The sequence below is a fragment of the Saccopteryx bilineata genome, chromosome 5 (assembly GCF_036850765.1).
Source record: "Saccopteryx bilineata isolate mSacBil1 chromosome 5, mSacBil1_pri_phased_curated, whole genome shotgun sequence".
Classification (NCBI taxonomy): domain Eukaryota; kingdom Metazoa; phylum Chordata; class Mammalia; order Chiroptera; family Emballonuridae; genus Saccopteryx; species Saccopteryx bilineata.
Window position 1 is genome coordinate 122,300,773 of NC_089494.1, and position 14,569 is coordinate 122,315,341.

A 14,569-nucleotide genomic window follows, 5' to 3' on the forward strand; every position below is an offset into this window, starting at 1 on the left:
GCCCTTCAATAGAAGACTGGATAAAGAAGATGTGGCACATATACACTATGGAATACTACTCAGCCATAAGAAATGATGACATCAGATCATTTACAGCAAAATGGTGGGATCTTGATAACATTATAAGGAGTGAAATAAGTAAATCAGAAAAAAACAAGAACTACATGATTCCATACATTGGTGGAACATAAAAATGAGACTAAGAGACATGGACAAGAGTGTGGTGGTTACCAAGGGTGGGGGGGGAGGGAGGACATGGGAGGGAGGGAGGGAGAGAGTTAGGGGGAGGGGGAGGGGCACAGAGAACTAGATAGAGGGTGACGGAGGACAATCTGACTTTGGGCGAGGGGTTTGCAACATAATTTGATGACAAAATAACCTAGACATGTTTTCTTTGAATATATGTACCCTGATTTATTAATGTCATCCCATTACCATTAATAAAAAATTTATTAAATTTTAAAAAATAAATAAATAAATAAATTTTGGTCCATCTAGGCTGTTATCTGGTCATTAAAAATAACGCTATTGGTGCTTCTTGATTCCAAAAGTTGTTCGTGATATATTAGCAAGTGACAAAAACCAAGCTGCCAACAAGATGAATAACATGTTCTCATTTTTTTTATTTATTAGAGAGAGAGAAAAGCATTTCCAAAGACTACACATCAAGTCGCTTACAGTCCTTAAATCTACCGTAACTTCAGTTATGGGTGATTTTTCATTCTCTTCCTCATACTGTATATTTTTTCCTTTCAGATTTGCATATTTATTAAGTAAGTGTAAAATATGTATATGTGAAAAAAAACTGACCAAAAATAGTGTCATTTTTCTCCGGTGCTAAAAATATGGTCTATTTTATTTTTATTCTAATCCCCATACTTTGACAGTTTAGGAAAGTCTTTAATAACAATCCTTGATCATTGAAAAATTAATAAGCTTATGTAAGTTTCTATAAGTGAGGCATAGACTCTGTGTTCACAGAGCTCTTCGATTGATAAAAATTAAGAAAAGTAGAGTGCCCGTTTCAGTATTACAGAGAGAAACATTGTAGAGGTGTGTCAGGAATCTGTTCTGAGAAGTCAGTATGGCTTTCTGGATCCTGTCAGGTAAGTGAATATTAGCCCAATGTATTAGAAAAACAGGGAGAATATTGGCAAAGGGCCCTCAGAAATATTATGTTTTATTCAGGGAGTCCACAGAGTCTGTCTCTATACTACCTGGTGGGAGGCAGGCAGGGACAGACTCTGCAGTTGTGCAGGGGCCAGAAGAACCTTTACAGTAGGCACTAATTGCTCAAAAAAAAAATTTTTTAGCAAGAGACAGAGTGATGGGTGTGGGGGACAGACATGAACATACAGACAAGAAGGCAGAGAAATAAGAAGCATCAATTCTTTGTTGCAGCACCTTAATTGTTCAAGATTGCTTTCTCATGTGTGTGTGCCTTGGCTGGGGGGCTCCAGCCGAGTCAGTGAGCTCTTGCTCAATCCAGCAACCTTCGGTTCAATCAGCGACCTTGGGCTCGTGTCTATGATTCCATACTCAAGCCAGCAACCCTGTGTTCAAGCTGATGAACCTGCATTCAAGCCGGATGAGTTCAGGCTCCAGCCAGTACCTTGGGGTTTTGAACCTGGATCCTCTGCTTCCCAGGCCGGTGCTCTATTCACTGCACCACTGCCAGGTCAGGCTGTGCCCAGATTTAATTCTACACTCAGGAAACAGGCATTCCATCAGCTGGAAACCTGGGGACCAAGAGAGCACATCCAAGGACCTGATTCACTCCCTCCCCCCACCACTGCTCACCCAATACAACCCATCCCTGGTGGCCAGCTGTGAGCACAGCAGTCTTTCTACCAGCCACAAATGAAATCAAAGCCTGTTGGTACAAAGCCAATTGATGGGCATGGTAGGAGGATATTGCCCAGGACTGGCAACCCCCTGACTTGCCCTTGGCATTTCCACATGCCTCCCAAAAGAGAAATGCAAAAGAGCAGAAAATTTGGTCTTCTTGTTTCCAGTTCTCCACACTTAGTTCTAATTTTTAAGGTTCTAATTGTGTCAAGGCCTCCACTTCCATTAAATTAAATCTGAAAAAAAAAAAATCATGGGATAATTTTCCAGTGGAGAAAAAAAATCAAAACAAATCATGTTTACCCTATGCCTCAGTGCCATTTACTGATTCTCACAGTCCAGGACAGGGGTCTGTGCCTGCCTGGGTCCTGGGCAGGGCACTGTTGACAGTCAAGGACAGAAGGGCAGAGCTGACTCCAAGAATGGTTCATGGTTTCCTGTATAGGAGTAAGCCTCCTGGGCATCAGGGAGCCTGGGAAGGAGACTTGAAGGAAGGAAGGGGGTAGGAGATAGAGCAAGTGCCAGGAGGACAGATGTCACCCAGTAGATTCCAACAGGACTACCGAGGGAAGAACACTACTCATTCTCCTTCTTAATTCAGTGCTGTGTTCTTTTCCTATAAACCATTGGCGTCCTCGATTCCCACCACGAAATGAGGAGACCCAGCAACAAAACTAGTTTCAGGACATTATAAAGACACTAAGAGACTGTCCCCCTATGTGGATTCCCTTTAGCCATTAGCTTGCCTTGATATCTGATTCCACTGCATGCAGGTGCCTCTTGATGGAATATGTCAGGCATGCAGCAAGCGGGTTGTGTGGGTCCAGGACAGGAAAGAAGAGAGAACTGGAAGCTCTCAGTCTCGGGGTTTAGAAAGTGGCTCCACCTCTCTGGACCTCAGCATCCTCTGGTGTAAATGAGGGAGTGTAGCAACACTTCACTAATCAAAAGAACAGGTACACCTGGGGCTGCCCTGTCCCACATTCTAGCTTCACACATGAGCTGTTGCCTCCACAGAGAAAGGCCAAGATAAACACACAAATGCCCATCATGACATATCTGAGCCACTAAATCAGGCCAACAGGCAACTGCTTCCAGATTTCTTCTTACATAAAAAAAAAATACACTCTATTGCTTTAGACCACAGTAAGTGGAGTTTTCTGCTTTAGTCAAATTCAGTGCTAACTGAAGGAACTTTGCCAGGATAATTCAACAGGAAACAGGACAATGTTTGGACATTGCAGAGCTCAGTATCTAAGAAATAGCTCAAGCTAACTATTATCAGCCACTCCCCTTATCAGTTTCTTCTCTGAAAACAAAGTATCTCCTGGAGTTGAAGTATATCAGACTGAAGGTCAAAGTCATGTTTATAGCATAGAGCCCAACATGTCACACCACAGGATTTAAGGACAATGTGTGTTACCTATGTCTTATTGATGAGGAGACAGATGCCCAAGGAAGAAGAGTCATCTGCCCAAGGTCACCCAGGGTGTGACTGGCCGAAATAGCAGGCTGTCCCTTAAAATCCAGACTAGCACATGCTGACCCTCTCACACACAGAGGGCCTGAACTCAGAGAAGTGGCCCTAGGCCCCGCACCCTGGCTGGCCAGGAGAGCATCCTTCCTTTCAGCACCTCCTCCCAGCTCTCCTCCCTTTTCCTGCCATTTCTCAGTCCAGGGCTCCAAGTCTGCACTTGGGCAGTTATGTCACCTACTGTCTGCTTCCAATTCCCAATCCTCTAGCCCACCTCTGGGCCAGGTTCATTCTACCTACCCCTGCCTCGGTCACTTCAGCCCCTGCTCGCAAACATTGAGTGACTGCCCTGGAGGACAGCCAATAGCTCATCCATGGGACTAAGGTCCGGACACTGCCCTTCACCACAGGCTGCATTCCCACCAGTCAGAAATTCACTGTCTACCCCGCACACCTGGGCCGCGCAGCGCTGATCCCATGACCAGGTGACTTCTGCTTTTCTCACTCTATGGAAAAGTGACCTGTTTCTCAAGAGTCCTCACTGCCTCCTCACTCTCCTCCATAAACCAGGAGAGCTTAGGTTCAGCACGAGCCATGGCACTTAGCATTGGTGGTTTTGCTCCTGCTTAACTCTTTGGTCACTAAATGTCCAATCCCTTTACCTAGAGGGCAAGTCCCTTATGAACAAAAACAGTTCTCTCTAATTTTAGGAAGAAAGATAAGGCAGAATCTCAGAGCACCAGCAGCAAGCAGCAAATGCAGTAGTTCACACCACTAACACCTCCTGAGTACCTGCTATTTGCCAGGTTGGTGGAGGATCCCTGCAGAGAAGGCAGCCAGCTCATGGGCATCTTGAAGAGAACTTAACAAGGAGATTATTTATAGATGTAAATAAGAGCATATCACAGGGGGTAGGGAAAGGGATAGACTGGGCAATAGCCAAGGAAAGGCTAAGGTCCCTGGGAGGAGCAGTGAGGTCTTAAACCCAGGAGGACACAGCTATAGGAGCTGTAGCTGCAGGTGTGGCTAAAGAACAGCCAGTCAATGCAAAGCCTCACAACAAAGCAAGGAAGAGCAGAAGAAGAAATACTCCTACCTCTCTCTCCTCCCACCTCTCCTCTCCTGCTGGTGCCTTCCAGTGATTTGCCAAACTCAATGGGAAGTCAGAGAGCAAAGAACTCTAAATAATGGAGTCACAGTTAGCCTTGTCCTCACCTTCCCAGAACACACAGCAAGGGAAAGAAGGGGAAAGAATGTGTGAAGGAAGATGGAAGGGCGAACAGACAGGTTAAAATGAAGAGTAACCAACACACAGGAACTTACTCCTTCACAGTAATCTTATGAGAAGAAGATTTAAATCCTTGTTACATACACATAGAGAAACAAAGGCCCAGGGAGATTCTTTCACTTGTCAAAGATCATAGTGTTAAAAAATAGCTGACCCAGAATCTGAAGGTCGTCTGGTACCAGACCTTGTATGCTTAAACGGTATACTAACATGCCTTGTGAGATAAGCAAAGGGATAAGCAAACTTGGTTAATTAATGCAATAGTGACTTGCATGTCCTGCACCAGTCCTTGTGTAGGCAAAGCCTGGGGAACGCTCATAACCCCACCGTCTCCATCCTGGAGAATTTCTTTCCTGACACCACCCCTCAGTTGATCTCACAAACCAAACCTGGAACAGTAGTTCTCAAATATTTTGGTTTCAAGATCCCTTTGCTCTTAAATTTTATTGAGAATCTCCAAAGGGGGTTTGTTCATCTGAATTACAATTGTCAACATTTGCCAAATTAGAAATTCAAAATGGGAAATTTTTAAAAACACAAAAGTAAAAACAGAGAGGAAGATGATGTCATCACACATTATGGAGATTCCAGAAAGCCCCTCTGTACACACATGAGAGAATTAGGAAGTAACACAAGCAGCTAACATTTTAGTATTATGAAAATAGTTGTGATCTCAAAGATCCCCTTGAAGGGTCTTGGGGACCTGCCTGAGACAAGTTTGAGAACCATCAATCTAGGAGATAGCTTTATTTCATTAAAATAATTCATATAAACCAGTCTTACATATTAGCAACTTAACACTGGCAACTGAAGCCTTCTTTTCTTCTCCCCTTTCTTCTCCCCTTTCTTCTCTTTTTAGTCTCATTGTTACTGAGATCCTTCTCTATCCAGAGTACAAGAATTTCTTGAAGGACTGCCCCCCAGGGCCAGAGCCTAGAAAAGGAAGGCACTTCCAGTAAGGCTGCCCCTGGGGAGGTCACACATCAGGACTCAGCCTATCCAGGTGTATGTCAGGGAGCAGACAATAGATCATCAAGCAGGGAACAGAAAAAACAACACAGAGAAGTTGACAGATTGGCCAGCAGGGGCACACAGCACACAGCAAGGGGTCACCCTAAAGCAAGCTGAGAGGGAGAAGGGAAGTAAAGGGAACACAGGCCAGCTCTGAAGAAGGCTGAGAAATGCAGAGCCCAGCAACTCTTTCATTTTTGAAAGCCTTGGCTTCTGCCCTTGGCCATCACAGCAAGACAAGCAAGACAAGAAAGGCAGCCCCTTTCCTCCCATCCTTAAAGCTGGTTCTCTTGCTCACTGATAGTCTAGACTCCCATAGGCTCAGACATGCCATCAGAAAAAAATGGTGGATACGATGCTCCATGGATCGCTTGATATAAAAGTTTCCTTTTGCCTGACTGGGCAGTGGTGCAGGAGATAGAGCGTCAGACCGGGATGTGGACAACCCAGGTTTGAGACCCCTAAGGTCACCAGCTTGGGCACAGGCTCCTCTGGTTTGAGCAAGGCTCACCAGCTTGAGCCCAACCAAGGCTGCTGGCTCGAGCAAGGGGTCACTCAGTCTGCTGTAGCCACCTGGTCAAGGCACATATGAGAAATCAATCAATGAACGACTAAGGAACCGCAATGAAGAATTGATGTTTCTCATCTCTCTCCCTTCCTGTCTGTCTATTCCTATCTGTCCCTCTCTGACTCTCTCTGTCTCTGCCACCAAAAAAAAAAAAAAAAAAAAGTTTCCTTTTTTTTCTGGTGTTGCACTTTACTTTTCTTTTAAAGCTATTTGATTTTATCCACCTACTTTCTACTACTCAGCAAGTGAGTTTACATTTTGCAGTGAACTAAAGATTTTATATTGTAACCTCAAACATGAAGCTATTCCACAGGACATGTGACCTCATCCTGGTCTCCCTTTACCCCAGGAAGAATTTAATGCTCTCCTGAAGTCACCTTTGCCAACTCACAATGGATGCCATTCATTTCCAGCCAGGTTTAAATATACCCTATCATCCCAAAATTGTTTCTATTATCCAGTCATCAGCCATGTGTTGAGCATTATGCATGTTATTTCTAAACTTTAAACAATTCCACTAATGGGACACCTTCACCCTTATTTTATGAATGAAGAAACTGAAGCTTCAGAAACAATGTAACTCATTCAGCTGGTATGTGGCTGAACCACAGTGTAAACTTGAGAGATCTCATAAACTCTGGAGCCTGCGTTAACCTAGTTGCCATGATATTTTCAACCACCTGTTTTGCCCTGATCGCAGTAACCTTATAGTATGTTTTTCTCATGCATTCCAACTTGTTCTCTGTCAGATTAGCCACTTTTCCTGAGTACAGTAGCTAGCTCTGGTTTAGTGATTCCTGATATAAGTGGTACATAACCCTGATTTGATAAAAAGCAGACCCACTGTCCTTATTGATAACCAGAAAGAAGGCACGTTCACAACCTCTTGAACTTGCAGCTGACCATTTCTTATGTGGACTGTATTTGATATCATCATTCACTTCCTTTCTCAATGATAATCCCTCCCTTCCTTTGCTAATTATCTCTAGCCTGTACCCTCCCCCACAGCTTCCTCACCCTCCTCGCCCTGGACCCCCACTTGCACCCTTCGAAGACTCTGCCTTCTAAGCTTTACATCATGAAAGGAAGGAAATATTTTACTCCCTGTGGGATTTCCCCCATCATGAAAGATACAGGAACGATATTTGAGTGCCTGCCGCCTTGTCCCAGGGACAGGGACCTGAAGCCTGATGCTCTGTTCCACTGCTCCCCATGCCCTTGTCCCCCATCCACAGCACAGATGGCCATGTTCTCCAGACTCCACTGACAGTCCTAGAAACTCATAGAAATTAAAAAAAAAGAAAGAGAGGAAGGAAGAAAGAAAGAGAAAAAGTCTCAAACTCCTCAAAATAATTCCAGCTTTAAATTGACTAGAAACATTAACTTGGCTTTCTGTAATTCTTCCTTCCTCAGACAGAACTCTAACTGGAAAGCCATGTGCTGCTCAGCACCGGATGGAGTGCTTCCCATTAGTATCTCTTCCCCGAATCTTAGATTATATTAACTGCCAATTAATCTCCTTTTGCTTCTTATTCATGCAGAAAGAATAGATACTTTAATTACAGACTGCTTAGTAATATCCCTTTATTCTCTAACAGCCCCACCAGTTTATTTACATGCAAACATTGAAGGATTTTTATGTACTCCTCAGCCATTTCTGTTTTAAATATTTGCAGTGATACAGTCGCCTCAAAGCGGTAAGCCAATGAAGGAGATGTAGTGCAAAATGGTATTGTCCTCCGAGCTTCTGTAATTAAATAAAAATGTGTCGCTTGCAAAGTTATCATTTCTGATTGGTGGATTTCCTGGAGGAGATGGGTGGCTTTATTAATTACCTGGTGCTGATTATGGCGTTTTCTGAAGAATCCCCAGGTTAAAAAGAGATTGGGAATTCTTTTTTTTTTCTCTCAAAGCAGTGGCAATTCCATTTGGTGATGGTAGGCCAGGTAATAACAGAAGCTCACAGCCTTGGAGCCAGGTGAGCTTAGCTTGATGTCAGCAGTCATCTCCCACCTGGGGACCTTGAGCACTTAACTCAGTCGCACTAAGCCTCAGTGATCTCTTCTGAGAAATAAGGATAGTAACAGTGTATAAGCTATTGCAGGGATCAAATGAGCTTACACAATGTCTAGCCTTTGATATTTTTATATTATCATTACCAGCAGCAGCAGAGAAAAACAGAATGCTTGGATCTCTCCTAAATACAGTTCCAGTCCCAAATACATTTCTGATAGGGGACATGACAGTGATGACAATGACTATAGACCACAGGAGTCCCAGTGAATTGCAAAACACAGGTTTTTGCAATTGCCAAAGCATGCATTTTTCCAGGACATAGGTATATGTTTTTTTGTTGTTGTTTATTGGTGTGGTTGTTTTTTTTTCAGCATGACCTATTTTTAGTGATATAAACATATCCAAGTGCAAAATCATTAAAAGCAGGTCTTTATTGCCAAAGGGGGAGGTGGGGTGAGACACGGGGCGCAGGAGCCCACGTCTGTCAGCATATGCTCTCTCACTCCCTGATCTGTGGAACACATGGCGCAGGCATGCTTTTCTTGTTCTCTCTTTCTTCCTGTGAGTTCCATGAGAGGTTTTCTTACCTAGTGGAGCAAAGTTGATTTTTATTTTAAATCTCAATAACTGCATGTGACTGTATCTCTCTTGGTAGCACTAGCAAGTTCAGTAGGAGAGGGCTGGAGAAGGGCACGTGCAGATATTGTTGTCCTCATGCTAGCTGCCCTCACCCTGGGGTTGGTGCTATGCTGTGGTGGTGAGGGCTCCCCTCTGTAGGAGACACAGGGCCTGGAACAGAGCAGAGGATGAAGCCTTCCTGGTGGTCTGTGTTATGAGTAACCCGTCCGCAGTCACCCCTGCTGTATTGAATGTATGATTATTCCTTCAGACCTTACTCATCAGCCATTTTGGGGCTGGATATTCTGGGGTGCCAAGAAGGCTACAGGAAAATAAGAGATCAAGTCACCCAGGAAAATGCACAAGGGCCCCAAGTGTGAACTCACAGCCTTACATTCTCGGAGTCATTGTTGCCTATTGACTAGCCCTCATGATGGATAATCTGTCCCAGCTCTTCCTCTGCCAGCTGTGTGAACTGTGGTTACTAAGTTCAAGTCCCGATCTACCTTTTCAAACAGGTCACTCCCTGAAAACCCCATGGCTCTCTGCACCCTCTCCCTCACCCATCACCATGACATGCTCACACCTGCCTCTACCTGGGCATATGGTTTCCACACATGGGACACTCTTACCCTCCTCTCTGAACAGTGAAGTCCCATGGCATACTTTGAAATCCATTAGTCAACCTCCTCCAGGAAATGTGCAGTTCCTTCTGAACCTTATAGAGCTCCGTCTATGGGGTACCAGCTTCTGTTCAGTGGGTCCATCTATTTATGTGGTGGTCCTACCAGCATGCTTACACAGGACTTGGAAATCATGCCCCAGGATTCTCTGGGACCTGCTGGATTCTCATGGTTTCTGTTAGAGGCATTGTGCAGATAAATGACAGCTAGGATAGAAGGGAACCCCCTTATTCCAGAATGTTTCACTCTTAACACAGACAGCAGGAATGGCCCAGTGCCTTAAAGCAGTGGTCCCCAACCTTTTTTGAGCCACGGACCAGTTTAATGTCAGAAAATATTTTCACGGACCAGCCTTTAGGGTGGGACGGATAAATGTATCATGTTACCAAGACAAGCATCAAGAGTGAGTCTTAGATGGATTTAACAGAGGGAATCTGGTCAGTTTTTAAAAATAAAACATCGTTCAGACTTAAATATAAATAAAACAGAAATAATGTAAGTTATTTATTCTTTCTCTGCAGACCAGTACCAAATAGCCCATGGATCGGTACGGGTCTGCGACCCAAGGGGTTGGGGACCACTGCCCTAAAGAAAAAATGTGATGTCAGCATGTTGACACTCAATGATTTTGCAGCGAGCCATAATCTGTGTTTATCATAGAGGTTGGGACAAAGGTCATTTCCACAAAATGGATATTTTTTTGACAGGAAATTGATGGTTTAACCTAGGATTTGTATTGAGAAGTAAGATAGAATTTATCTGAAAACTGTTTGAGGATAAACCTGTTAATTCCCACTTTAGAATTTGCCTTCTAAATTAAAAATAATAACTAATAAGTCTCAAAAACATTAATTCATCTTCATCTTTGGCTTCCATTACACAACCTGTCATTCCCATTGCAATGTTCTTTCATAAAGCTTGTTCTCACAGCAGATGCATACGAGAGCCACTGGTGATAGATGGTGCTGTCCTTCATAGTGGAGACCATTTCTGGTGATAATTGCTGCTACTGTCCACCACAAGTGGGCTAATGAAATCAACCACATCCTTTGGCCCTGTGCAGACATTCATAGACATTCATAATCTCATCTCTGACTGTCTGTTGACAGGGGCTAGCCCACGTACAATTTAGTTAACCAGCTGACGACAGCCCAAAAACCATGTGCTGAGCCGTAGGTGTGCTCAGGTCTATGCTGGGAGCAGGATGGTGCTGCACAGGTGTGCCCATCTATTCCCAAATACCCACAGTGGATCCACAATTGCTTCCACACCTACTATTCCAGATCAAGGATGGAGGGCAGTAAATGTAACCAAAATTTATAATCTGAAAGGAAACACAGGGGATAGATGAGTGACAATAAACAGAGGTCATTTCAGGTAGTGTTAAGTACTTGAAAAAATATATAAGTAGATAATGATATGATGACTAGGGGTGTGTGATACAGAAAATGAAAATCAAGTTGGTCTTCTTCCACAGGGAGGTCATACTCTACTTGACTCAAGTACAGTGATGGCCTAAAATACCATTACTAAGTGTGATTGAGACCGTAAGGGCTGTAACTTCAGAGACACGGACGGGAGACATGGTTAGAGATGCACCATGGAAGAGGAGAAATTAAAACTAGTCTTTTTTTTTTTTTAGGTATCATATGGCCATTTTTTTTTATTACTAATTTTAACGTGGTGACATTGATAAATCAAGGTACATATGTTCAAAGAAAACAGCTCTACGTTATTTTGACATTTTATTATGCTGCATTCCCATCACCCAAAGTCCAATTGTCTTCCGTCACCATCTAACTGGTTTTCTTTGTATCCCTAACCTCCCCCTAACCCCTCTCTCTCCTCCCGCCCCACACCCGTAACCACCACACTCTTGTCCATGTCGCTGAGTCTCATTTTTATGTCTGACCTATGTATGGAATCATATAGTTCTTAGTTTTTTCTGATTTACTTATTTCACTCAGTATAATGTTATCAAAGTCCATCCATGTTGTTGTAAATGACCCAATGTCATCATTTTTTATGGCTGAGTAGTATTCCATATAGTATATATGTACCAAAGCTTTTTTTTAATTATTTATTTATTTATTCATTTTAGAGAGGAGAGGGAGAGACAGAGAGAGAGAGAAGGGGGGGAGGAGCTGGAAGCATCAACTCCCATCTGTACCTTGACCAGGCAAGCCCAGGGTTTCGAACCGGTGACCTCAGCATTTCCAGGTCAACGCTTTATCCACTGCGCCACCACAGGTCAGGCCTGTACCAAAGCTTTTTAATCCACTCGTTCACTGACAGACCCTTGGGCTGTTTCCAGATTTTTGCTATTGTGAACAATGTTGCCATAAACATAAGGGTGCATTTCTCCTTTGGAAACAGTGCTATGGTGTTCTTGGGGCTCTCATTCCAGTCCTCAACAGGGCCTCAGGGTCTGGAAGTCCACAGCATTGGCTGTGTATCAAGCAGCTCAGTGGGAACAGGCTCCTGGAATACAAAGGTGACTTAAACACCATTCTGACCCTAGCATCTGCATGTTGCTCAGGAGCAGGGTGTACACATTCATGCTCAGGATGCACAGTGACATGCTCCATGGGAAGTGTGAACATGTGGACCACCAATCACAGACCGTCCTGGTCACATGCATTGTATGCAGGAAACTAAGCTTGTTTCTGATGACTCAGTGAAGAAATAGACAAAGTTCACTTTTTAACCAGCCAAACAGTGGTGGAAATAATCAACTCAAATTCAAATGGACAATGACTAAGTTTACATGGTAAAATTTGACCCAGAAAATTGATCATTTGTGGAATAATCACAAAAGAATGTGAAAATGGTGGAGGCCACAATCTGTGAGATTTCTTATTAATAATAAAGCTGGCCAACAAATTAAATCTCCAGAGAGATAAATAAAAATTATAGAAAAGAACTGATTTAGGTAAAAGTGAGTTTAGAGAAATAAAGGTGAAAACAATTGGAGGTGTTTTAACTGCATCTCATAAAAAATTGATCAAGAAAAATAAATTGGATAATAGTTTACTCTAAAAGCATATTGTTGGGGGGGCAAGGGGGAAGGGTCACAAAGAAAACCAAATAGAAGGTGATAGAAGACAATTTGACTTTAAGTGATGGGTATGCAACATAATCAAATGTCAAAATATTCTGGAGATATTTTCTTTGAACATATGTACCCTGATTTATCAATGTCACCTTATTAAAATTAATAATAGTTAAATAAATAAAATAATAAAAGTACATTGTCAATGGCTATTTCTCAGTGTGGATATAATTCTTCAGATATTTGTATTTAAAACACTGAATATAGTAAAAGGAGGGTCTGGAACGGGATGCCGGGGGCCAGGTGAAAACAAAGTGGACATTCTGTATCCATGACCAAATTGAGACAGCACCATTTACTCAGTGAATAATTGTAGAGTAGTCTATTTAATCACCGAAGAGCCAGACAACCCTGCATCTCTGGCCTGCTAGGCAGTAGACTTCACTTCAGACCACCCTTCTAGCCACATGTTCTCCCATAACAGCAGTGTCTCTCTCTTGGTTCTGCCAGAATGGAGTGGACACCACCACCAACACCACCTCCTCACCTACCAAGTTCCACACTGCCACACTCAGATGCCCCATCCAAAGCACAGTGTAATTCAAATTTTTCAACTAGGATTCTCTCAGACGTAACATAAATATCTTGATTTTGGAACTGTGAGGAGAAGACAGTGACTGTATTTGAGGCATTTGGGAATCCAATTGTTTCAAAATGCTTTACAGGTTTGCTGTTGTAAAAATGTGTCCCAAACAGGGAGAGACTAAGTGGTTCTCCTGAGTTCTTCGTGTAGACCTCCAAGAACCCACACCTAATGCTCAGCATCATTTCTAATTGAGATGTCTGTCTCCTCTCTGGCTGTATGGCCTTTGAAGAGTTGAGTGGGTCACAGCCAAAGCCACATTTGATGCATAATAAAATTTGACCTTGTTTCTTCAGTGAACTGGTGAGATCATTGACCTCCCCCCAGAATTGACAAGGAACATAAATGATTAAAATTTTCTTTCAAAAATGCATAGTTCTGGGTGGTTTGATTAGCAGCAAGATAAGAGGTCCATGCTGCTTAAAGTGCATGTCTAGAACAAGGAGTTCAGGTGAATCAATTTCATTGTTTAAACCAGCCCTCCAGAATTGGAGGGCCATGTGAAAGCTAAAAATCCCAGTAAGAAAACGATTGCTGAACATCTGCTTTCAGAAAGGGGTGCTTAGCACATGACCTGTATAATCCCATGAAGCCGCTGCAGCCCTGTGCACTCCAGGGCAGCCCATTTCACAAACAATGGACTGAATCTCCAAAGAGTAAGGCACAAAAATAAATCTAACCCGTGGCTGTCAATCAGAGAAGCAGTGGGGATTTTATAAACACAGTTACTCATCTCCCATCCCACTCTGGGCTGTGACTCAATGGGTCTGCAGTGAGCCTGGGGCATCAGTGATATTCAGAAAGCTCCCCTGGTAATGTTGATGTGCATGTAGATGGGCACATAAATCATCCCGGGAGCTTACAAATGCCCAACCAGTCTGCCCAGAACCTCCAGAAGGAGCCCTAGCATGGGGAGTCTAACCACCAGGATGAGGCCCCCATGAACATCCCTGCCTTCCTCTTTACCACCCACATGCCTGAGGTCCAGTGGTACTGCAGCCTGCTCCTGGCAGAGTCGTGGCTGACGACTGACCTACAGCTCTGCAGCAGACCCAGGGGTTAGCCACGAGGCTGCTTATCAGCGTCTCTGAAGAGAAATTGGAAGAATTTGACCATAAGCCCCTGGAGGGCAGGAACCACGCCCATCCACCTCTGTGTTCAACACCTTGCCTTCAGCTGATGCTGCTAATTGTTCTTGAGCTCCGCAGACATTCCATCACAAGCCTAATCGTGGCATGGCCATGCAGCAGGTATGCACCCTAGGAGGGCTGGGGGAACACTGGACACTGCAGCTCATCCAGAGAGCCCCATCTACCTCTAAGGGTCCTGGGAAAACTGCTTCTAGAAACATTGCGATGCCTCAAACCA